This window comes from Ambystoma mexicanum, chromosome 5p (assembly GCF_040938575.1).
Source record: "Ambystoma mexicanum isolate Mex_15411 chromosome 5p, UKY_AmexF1_1, whole genome shotgun sequence".
In the NCBI taxonomy this organism is placed as follows: Eukaryota; Metazoa; Chordata; class Amphibia; order Caudata; family Ambystomatidae; genus Ambystoma; species Ambystoma mexicanum.
The window spans coordinates 1,288,739,244-1,288,750,245 of NC_090930.1; positions in this window are offsets into that span (position 1 = coordinate 1,288,739,244).

The following is an 11,002-nucleotide window of genomic DNA, read 5'->3' on the forward strand; positions in this document are numbered from 1 at the left end:
AGCAGATGTGCGAAGACATATCTAGCTTAACTCGGGCACTCCCGTTGATTTCTCCCATAATGACATATCCCCATTAATGCCATTTTGTATTTCATTCTGAATCCCTCCTCTTATAATATGTATGTGCTTGTGGGCTTTGCAACAACAACAAGCTGAGTTAGTCTAGTCATGACTTCCCACATCTGCTGAATATAAACGGTTTTGTTGTGTCTAATCTGCTCAAATTAAATACACATTAACTAAAGTTGCTTCAGTGAATTCCAAGTATTTTGCTATACCTTAGTTGATTTTATGGCCTTTGGCTGTGTCCATTGTACATGTTCCCCCCAATATGTTTCTTTTGGACCCACTAGACACTATACATGTCTTTAATGCCCACTAGCCTTGGCCAGTGATTTTTAGTGGCCCGGTAGTGTTTTAAAGTGCTATTTTAAAACACTACCGGGCCACTATCCATGGTCTTCGGCCACGGCCAGTGGCCACGGTCTTCGTCCATTTCCACTGTATATGTTCCCAATATGTTTCTTTTTGAACCTTCAGTCGTGTTCACTATAAACATCTTTCAGGCCCACTAGACAGGGTCTTTCAGGCCCACTGTGTATTTTAAAACATTACCAGACCATAAATGGTCCACCTGTTTTTGAAAATGCAGGGCGTTGGGAGGGAATTCCTAGGCATGAATGATTATGTAGACTGTGCTCTAAACAGGTAGAATTCTTTCAACACATTCTGACACAATGTGGTGCCCTTAGCTTGGAGAATGGAAAGGCTTATAGTAATGTTAATTCCTATACTTCAGTTTGTTAGGAAATTGTCCCTGGAGATTTAAAGTCCTAATTTAATTGTTTTAAATGGATCAATTACCAGACTGCTGTATGGACTGATTTTAACTAGGTCACTGAGATGTGTTTCTTATTAGAACATGGAATTTAACAGTCTATTGGTTTTAATTTTGATTATAATGTATGCACTGTATTTTGTATCTTTTTTCTTTTTGTGAATGTTTAGTGTAAAAGGTCACTAAATGTAACCAAATGCACTTAATAAATTAATTTTAAAAATAAAGATAGGTTTCTTTTGGAACCGTTGGTCGTGGCCACCATACACGTCGACCAAGCCCACTAGACAGGGCCTTTTAAGCACAATGTGTATTTTAAAACATTCCCTGACCACGGCCTTTGACCATGTCCATTGTATGTGTTCCCCCAACATGTTTCTTCTGGACCCAGTATACATGTCTTTTGGGCCAACTAGCCAGGGCCTTCAACAATGCCCACTGTATATTTTAAAACACTACCGGTCCACTAGATATGGCCCCACACCACACTGTAGCTGTAAAATTACATATTGAATTATTCCAATTTATTTACTACATATAACCACAGCTGTTTATGGGAACCTGCAAATAACCGCAGGTATCCATAAAAAGCATGCACAATTCAAAACTCTTGCCTGCCCTCTCAGAACCTCACCATGTGACCACTTCTCTTGGCATTCTTCCCCTACTCCCCTAAGGTCCCCTTTCCCTCCCTGGGCCATTCTCCAGACACCTGTTGTCTCATATGACACACTTTCATTTCCGATCGTATTTTCTTTTATCACCCTGCTTATCCTGTCGAATAGCCGCGGTCATGTGTAAATGTTTGATCTATGAACTTGGTCCCCAACCCCTGCTCCCAACTTCCTTATTTCACTCTTTCATGCTCCCCACCTCTAACCTGATGCCACTGCATCCTTTTCCCCACTCCAAATGGCATTTTTCCACTTAATGTTTTTGGCTAGCCGTGGTTCTTCCCATAATACCCATGGCTATCTCTTGCATCAAACAAAATAAAAATTGCAGTTGTTCATTTCTGAAAAGACTTTCCCCTGCAGAGCATGTGATATTTAGCTAATATTTCAAAAACTGGACACAATAACCCCAGACCCCTCCTGGAAATCGAGTCAATGATTCATGTCATGCCCAAGTTGTTTCATATCATGTCCAATTCCGTCCAGTGGTATTTGCTGTGTGCTACACAGAAATGGGGACTTTTGCTGCATGGGAAAATTAATGGAGAGTCAGCCAACACAGTGTTTTCTTTATTTTCTTAATATCTTTTCCATTGTTTAACAGATGTTTCACAGAATGCCACTCTGAAAGGGGCCATTGGCAAACTATTTTTTTCAGTCAAATCCATTATACAAGTCAAAAGTTATTAGCAAATCATTTTTCGTGTTTCCTTTGTATCTCAATACTCAATTTAACTACCGCCTCACTTTAATAACTGGTGACACAAGATCAAACACTGATGTGTAAAAGAGAATAGTAAAGCGAGTCACAATTACCTTTACTTTTCAATTTTACTCTCTGCTTTGAGAGAAATAAAGCACTGCTTGAAAATTATGCTTTGCAGGTGGTGTTTTGCAGTGGATTCCAATTCAATCCACCGGGTCGTTAGCAAGTGCTAAACCTAGGTGTATTCAAATAGAATCCTTTGTTTCACAAACGTTTAAAACCAAGTGCTCTTCTGAGATAGATGGCATCTCTGCTTTTCTGCCCTTCTATGTCTCACAACAGGAAAATGAGCTGGAGCGTAAAATGAAATCATAAAGACACATTTAGGCCTTCATTTTCTGTACTCCTCATAATAAATGTCCCCTGCAGTGATTTTTTATTCTCTAGGAATCTATGCCTTAATATATATTCAGAATCCAAAGTAAAAGGGAATCGTGGGAGGACAATAAGAGGGTCACACATTTGTATATCTTCCACTATCATTGTGGACCCACAGCGTTGCAGTAATTCTTTCTGCAGCTCTGGTATGGATTCCAGACGTAGAACCCTTTCTCACTGTTCTTAGAGAGGCACAGCTCCACCTCACTGACGAGGCCCAACCAGGGCGAAACACGTGTCTCGGGTTGCTGTTGGTACTCTTGTTCAGAAGAGAATTGCCAGGCATTTCGGTGCTGGACTGCCCTGGGCAGGGCAAAGACTGATATGTAGATGACATTTCTCTTCTGTGAAAGGATGGTGAGCTAAAGACTCTGGTTGAGACTCTAACCCGGGATATAGGCTGGTAGTAGAGAAACTCCCAGAACCCCCCTTGCTTTTGTATAACAACAAGCATGCCAGTGAAAGGCGCTCATCTTGTTCCTGATGTTTCTGCTATATTGGCTTGTGGGGTCCCAGTAGTGCTATCACAGTGCTGCAAGTCGTTCCATGGTGGCTTGGTTAAAACATTAAGGTTCTGTGGGTTGTTTCTGGGTTGTGGCTAGATGCTACTTCAAAATGTGTTGATTATTGCCCGTGCACACATCAAGAAGCACCACCCTAAACAACATCACACAGCCGAGTGGCCCATCCCCTCAGACACTCAGCAGAGCAAAGGAGAAGGAGAGGGCCAGTAGGAGCTGGATGATCGAGGAGCAACGGAACATGCAGATGAGTGCCACACCCCGGCCGACACTCAGCAGAGCAGAGGAGAAGGACATGACTGGTAGGAGCTTGATGATTGAGGAGTGATGCAGCAAGCAGATGAATGCATTACCCCAAGTCGACACTCAGCAGAGCAGGACAGGACCAGTGCGAGCTCTATGATGTCTAGGCACATACATACACACACAAACACACTTTCCCAGCTTACCACCACTTTGTCTTTTGTTTTCTCCTCAGGACCGTTATGAGGGAGTGGTAGCATTGGAAGGGCAAGGGGTAGTAATGGGGCCCCACTAGAAGACAAGGAAGTTGGCAGATCAGCACACCAGGATAAATACCTAGTCTTGACTGTTTTATTTACTCTTCCTCTTAATCATTCACACACACACTCTTTCCCAAGTGAGGACCATTTTGTCTTTTGTTTTCTACTTAGGAATGTTGTGAGGGAGCAGTGGTGTTAGCCAGGCAAGGGGAGGTGATAGGGTCACGCATGAACACAAGGAAGCTGGCAGAACAGCACTATTTGAAAGGTTAAGTACCTAGCCATGACTGTTCTTTGACTGTTTTTTTCCTCTGTTTGTCGTTCACACAGACACACACCCTTTCCCAAACAACCACCACTTTGGACCTCATTACAAGTTTGGCAGAAGTTGCTGCCAAACTTGCAATTTATTCTGACGCCCGCGAATGGGCAATTACCAGGTCATTACGGCCCTGCCGGACCCGGTAATTGTCCATTCGCGGGCGCCGGAATGGAATGCAAGTTTGGCAGTTCCCTGACCGGCAAACTTATAATGAGGCCATTTGTATTTTATTTTCCTGAGGACCATTATGAGAGAGCGCTTGCGTGGCGGGTCAAGGCGTGGCGATGGGGCCCCACCAGAAGACAAGGAAGCCGACAGTGCAGCACTCCACGAAAGGATAAGTACCTAGACCTGACTGTTTTTGACTCTCTCGCTGTCTTTTACACACAAACACACACACTTGCATTCCCAGTGAAGTTTCTCATTTTGCTGCACAAATCCAGCACGAAATTTGCAAAGATTTTTACTCTGTGATGCAAAACCACAACGAATCAGGAGTAAAAACTGTGCACATTTTCTCGTTTTAGGACGCAAAACCAGCATGGGACGGAAAAGCGGCGCATGAAGTTTCTTGTTTCTTTACGTAAAACCAAAACTTGTCGGAAAACCCATGGAAAGTTTCTTGCCATGTTGTGTGAAGATAAATTGGGGCAGAAAAACAACTGTGCAAAGTTTCTCGTACCATTGTGTTCAACTAGCATGGATCAAAACAATCCCTTCTTATTTCGCTACACAAAGCCAACATGGAAACAAAACAATGCACTGTTTTGACACGCGAAACGTAGAGAAACCAGAACTGGTTTATTCATTGCACATGCATTGCGACGGGTCGCAACACATGACAGTGTGGGCGGTGACTGTCTCGCTTGAGCGAAATCGGTCACCAATATATTTATTTATATAATTATTCATTTATAACACACCTAATACCATACCTGAGTTTGGTTTCTAAGCGCGGTTCCAGGATTCAAACCTCTGTTGCTCTTCCTGGTATTGATTCGAAGACCAGCACTCTCAAATTGCATGCAAAATCGCAAAAGGGCCAACCAAAATATTTTGGTTCCAGTGCAAATTTTACGAGGTGGTGACATTTCAAGTGGCAGCAGAACCATAATGCTGATTTCACAGAATGGCCGGAAGCGGATTCCAGTGCAGCAATTTCACCCACCCCTAGTCATGAATATAAAAGGACCAACTCTACCCTTGAAGCAGAGCTTCTGCACCCCGATGGTGGAACGGTTAATCAAAAATGTGAGTTAAACTGTACCCCTTTCTGAAGGCCAGAGATGAATTTGTGTGGTTGAAAATGTGAAGAACAAAAATGAAATTAATACTATCAGGAAAGGTACAGCACAGATGACCTTCTCTTAACAGTGGCACACTCAGTAGTAATACGCATTGTAACATAAATTGACAAGAGATACAGTTTTCCCACTCACTTAGAGCTTAGCATGTTTAAGTTAGACCATTGGAAAAAGAAATAAAAAATAAAATTACATATATAAGCCTCTAGCCCTCACTTAGAAACTGCAGGCTGTGTTGCGCAGATCAGAGTCAGTGAGTGCAACAGCGGTGTCGTTATTTTGGGGGCTGTTAGTATATACTGGGGATTTGAAACACAATCTGTTCAGAGAATTAAGCAACAAAACTTAAATAATGAGAGGCCTTCGAAGAAAAGAGGTTGATCTCGCTATGCGGATTATCAGCATGATGTTTGTTCATTATGCTTGCAAGAAAGGATTGTCAATTTATAAAGTCAATGTAGTTTCTTGTAAAATGGTGTGTTCTTGTACTTACCATTTAATTATAAGGCCTTCTTCTGTAGTTGTGACATGTATAAATATTTAGTTTAAATTACATTCATTATTTGTCTGTAAAAGCGATTTAGAACAATCAAATAGAGTATTTATTTTATGAAATTTCAGTTCGTAGAAAATGAATTATTCTTTCTGATTTGTATCATAAAGGAAAACGGTAATAGAGATGGAAGCACATGGAGAAATTGCCTTTTCTTCTATGAATATAAAGGTTTGTTGAATAAGTGGCACAAGCTTGCTTAAAGCAAACTTTTAAATTTGTAAAAAATAGATTTGTGTGGTTGCTTTATGATCCTATCTGCTCAATTATTGGCCAAATCATTTTTTTATGCATTCAGAACCGCATTGCCATGAATATGTTATCTGAAATGCTTACAGCCCTGGGGCATAGATAGCAAAACTGCAGTGCAGAGCTTTCAGTGTCTGCTTAAAACACTCTCCAGAGGCAAACAAAAAAAGCCTCTTCAGAGCAACTAATATTTCGCGTTCAGGAGCAGTCTGTTCAAATTTAAGAGAGATGGTTCTTTTTTCCAGTAGAACTTAGACCAAAATGCATTTATGTTTTTTGTTACCAATTAGCGTAAAACGTGTATATGGCTAAATTAAAAATGAATTCAATGCAAAAAAACACCTGAAATTCGGTAGGTGTTGGAAGCTGCACCACCTTTTCTAGAAGGCCACACTATGCAGTCACCAAGCATACGGATGACATCACAAAGAACAACACTGATGACATCACATATTTATTATGTATGTATTCATTTAGTCTAATGCTTATTTAAGGAGCACACTCTCATTGGCCTCAGGGCGCCAACACAAACACAGAACAAAAAACATACAAGAACACAGATTAGGTAACCAATCAATCTGTCCTTTATTAAAAAGGTATGTTTTCAGACTTATTTTGAATGTAAATGGACAGCTATCGAAGGGAGTTCGTTCCAGGCACTGGGTGCCCAGGTATCAAAACTTGTGGCTCCATATTTGGTTAGTTTAAAGCAGGGTTGGTGGAGCTGGATGCTAGCATTCATGCGTTAGGTTTTAAAATGCATTTTTGTGCCAAGGACATATTTTGCGCTGAATCCGATGCTTAATGGGGAGCCAGTGTAACAAGCGCCACCGTGTTGTTACATGTTAAGATCTGCCCAGATCATTCATGGCTCTAACAGGCTCATCATACATTATCTGAAGATTATTCAGATTACCGTTTGAAGTGCCTTCAAGCAGGCTGTTGTATGACAATGTCATCAAGGCAGTACCCAGCAATGCTATTCCCCATCGTAATATAAGGGTAAATCTGACACAAAAGTCTATTGTTGTACGCACAAGAAGAGTTAAGGGAATCGCTGTTACGTAGAGGGTGGCACGTGAATGTAAACACACACACACACACACACGAAATCTTCTGTAACTTTAGGAGTGTTTATTTCATAAGGAGAGTTCCCTCGATACAATCGCTCCGATGTCGTCCTCTTCCCGTGTGTCCCGAATTCCAGAATCACACGAAGAGAACGTCATCGAGAGCTGAGGGTTATGAAGGTTCTACTAACCTTCAACATCATAACATCTCCCTCCCTCAATGTTACAGAGAACAAAATAACTATATACATCAAATAAACAAATAAGAAATCACACACAGTATTGAATAGGCAAAAGGATACACATTGGTACTTCTCCTCGAGATTCACAGTGAATATAAATGGGCATACGCTGAAATATCAGTATTAGTAATATATGAAATCCTTTCTAACATGTGGCACCCTTTTCCTGGGTTTCGAAACAGCAGTATCATTGTTCACCATGTCTCCCTGAGATATAGGTTTACATAATGGCGACACATCTTTTTTTGACACATCTCCACACTCCATCCTACTGGTAGAATTGGAACACTGTTTGACTTTTTCATTTGCCATAATAATGTCATTACATGACCATCTGCTCCCATCCTCTAATGTCACAGATTTTTTTGAACAACTCACAACCCTTTGTGGTGAACGATATTTGGACTCTCCCTTCATAACTCTTCTGGGCTCCTTCACTCGGATCCAATCCCCTTCCATTACTTTGCTTTCCTTCACATGTTTCTGACTGTCATAGTATTTTTTATACTTCTCCTGTTTATCCTTTACTCTTCTTACGACTGCTTCCATATCTATGCTCTTGTTCTTCTTCAGCGTCAACCAAGCTGGTCTTAGTCTATTGGTGGCAATTCTTCCCCTCATCATAGTGAACGGTTCCACTTCCGTTGTAGAGTGTGGTGTAACTTTATAAGTGATCATTGCCTCTTTGAGAGTCTCTCTCCAGGATAGATTGTTTGCTACTGCCAACTGAATGGTGTCCTTTATAAAGCGGTTCATTCTCTCCACGAACCCGTTGACCATGGGATGATACAAAGCTGTGGTCCTGTGTTTAATAGCTCTCTCTTTGAGGAACCTCTGCACATCTAGTGACATGAATTGTGCACCATTGTCCGATATTAACTCTTGAGGCTCACCCTCTCTATTAAAGATTTCCTCCAGAAATTTTTTTTACGTTCATGGCAGACACTGACTCCTCTATGATGCCACACTCTACCCACTTTGAGGTGTAATCAACCAAAACAATGATATAGACTTTGTGGGGTTCTAATATCTCATATGGACCTGATATATCAATGGCCAACTTTGTCCATACTGAATCTGGTATTACTATGGGTTGTAATGGCGTGGCTCTGGTAATCTTCCCCTTGTCACTCATTGCACACGCGGAACACTCCTTTACAATGTTTTCCAACTCACTCCACATGTTAAGCCACCAGAATGTCTCTCTTACTCTCCTTTTTGTCAGATTTCTCCCTATGTGTCCTTCATGGGCAATTTCCATGATCCTTTCTCTTAAACTTGCAGGCGGAACAATGCGATCTCCACGATATATGCAAACCTCATCACATGACAATTCATCCTTCTTATTTTCCCAAGATGAAACTCCTTCAGTTACTTCCTTCCAATCGCTCTTTATCGCACTCCTTAACTGTTCCTGTTCCACATCCAACTTGGTAGCTTCAACCCAATCTTCCTTGGTGAAACTGGGATCTATTTGTGCTATCACACTGTCCATTTCCGCTTCCTCTACATTGACATCTTCATCAGTTGAGTATGGCAAGCGAGAGAAACAATCAGCGACTTTGTTCGTTCTACCCGGGGTAAAACTAATGGTCAGGTTGTATTGCATTATGATTAATATCCACCTTCTAATCCGTGGAGAGGTTAAATGTGGATTTTTTGGATTAAGAATATGAATAAGTGGCTTATGATCCATCTTAATCTCAATGGGAATTCCCCATATTAGCCCCTTGAAGTGCTCTAAAATCCACATCACAGCCAAAGCCTCTTTTTCTATTGTGGAATAGTTTTTCTCTGCATCTCTTAATGTCCTAGAGGCAAAAGCAATCGGAACCACAATCCCATTTTGAACCTGTTCCAGTACACCTCCCAGACCCATGTTGCTTGCATCAACTGATATCATGGTCTTTGCACCACAGTCAAACATCTTCAAGGAGGGAGCTCTGTTTATCAAAAGTTTGATTGCCTCCAGTTCATTTCTGCATTCATCTGACCATTCAAACTTTACACCCTTTTTCATCAAGTTTCTCATGTGAGTTGTTTTATCAGCATAATGATCAATAAACTTCGAATAGTATTCAGTTAGACCCAACAAACTCCTCAGCTGATCTTTGTTAGACGGTCCAGGAAGTTTGAGTATTGTATCCACCAAAACTTCTTTAGGCTTTATTCCATCAGCATCAATACAATGACCAAGGTAGGTCACCTCACTCTTCTTTATTTTGCACTTTTCAATCTTCAATGTAAGTCCCTTTTGTTGCAATATCTGCAAAACCCCAAGAAGTTTGGCATCATGGTCTTCCTCCGACATGGCTGATATCAAAATATCATCTTGGAAATTGTACACTCCACGTTAACCCCCAAATAGATGTTGCATCAATCTCTTGAAGACAGCGGCCACTGATGCAAAGCCGAATGGCATTCTTTTAAAGCGAAAAGCACCCAAAGGTGTTATAAACGATGTGAGATGCTTTGATTCTTCCTCCAAAACAACCTGATGATATGCAGAGGATAGATCAAGTGTGGTAAAATACCTGGCAGGTTCCATGGTGGTGAGCATCTCTCCTATGTTGGGGAGAGGATGACGATCTACCCATATGTTGTTGTTGAGATCTCGTAGGTCAACGCACATACGGATCGATCCTTCCGGTTTTCTTACTATCACAATGGGGGAAAGCCACTCAGAGCTTTTTATGGGCTCAATAATGTCCTGGGAGCACAACTTTTCCAACTCTTTTTTTAAAGGTTCACGGATGCCAACCGGTATATTTCTCAATTTATGTACTACGGGTCTTGCTCCCCTCTTCAGTATAATTCGATGTTTAAAACCTTTGAGCATACCTATATTGTTGTTAAAAAATTTGGGAAAACTTTGCACCAACCTGGCAGCAGAATCACAACTTTTGTCCATGACACTCAAAATGGGATTGCTTTCCCCTGGATGAATCCTAATTTTCAAAGCAGCCTGTTCCCACCAGCCTACTATAGCAAAGACTTCCCGGGCCACAAACAACTTGCAATAGGTTTGCCTCCCTTCAAAAGTTAATTGGACCCAAACATAGCCCACGATATCAATAGGAGACTTGCCATATCCAGTCGCTCTGACTTTGGTAGGGCATAGATCCTCTATCTTCTTCCTTAAAATTCTCTGAAATGTGTCTTTGTCCACTATGGTATAAGGGGATCCTGTGTCAACCATAACTTGTACAGCAATTCCATCAATAGTCATATACACCCATGGACCAACTGTTCCTCCCGTTGAGGATATAGTTAGAATTTGTATTTCTTCTTCAAATTCAGTTGTTATTGCTACTACCCCATCTGAATCAGGAGTCTCTTCAACAGCTCTCACCCCCGAGGTGGTACCTTTCAAGTGTTGGCGATAACCTCTGCCGCTATTTCCCTTTGTAATAACTCTCCCTCTCCCTCTGTTGCTTCGACACACTTTGCCAAAATGTCCCACTTGACCACATCTGAAACACTCAGCATTGATCGCTGGACAGTCTTTGTCTGGATTTGCATGCTTGTACCACCCACATCTGTTGCAATTACCCTGGGGTCGGGACGACATTTCTCTGTTCT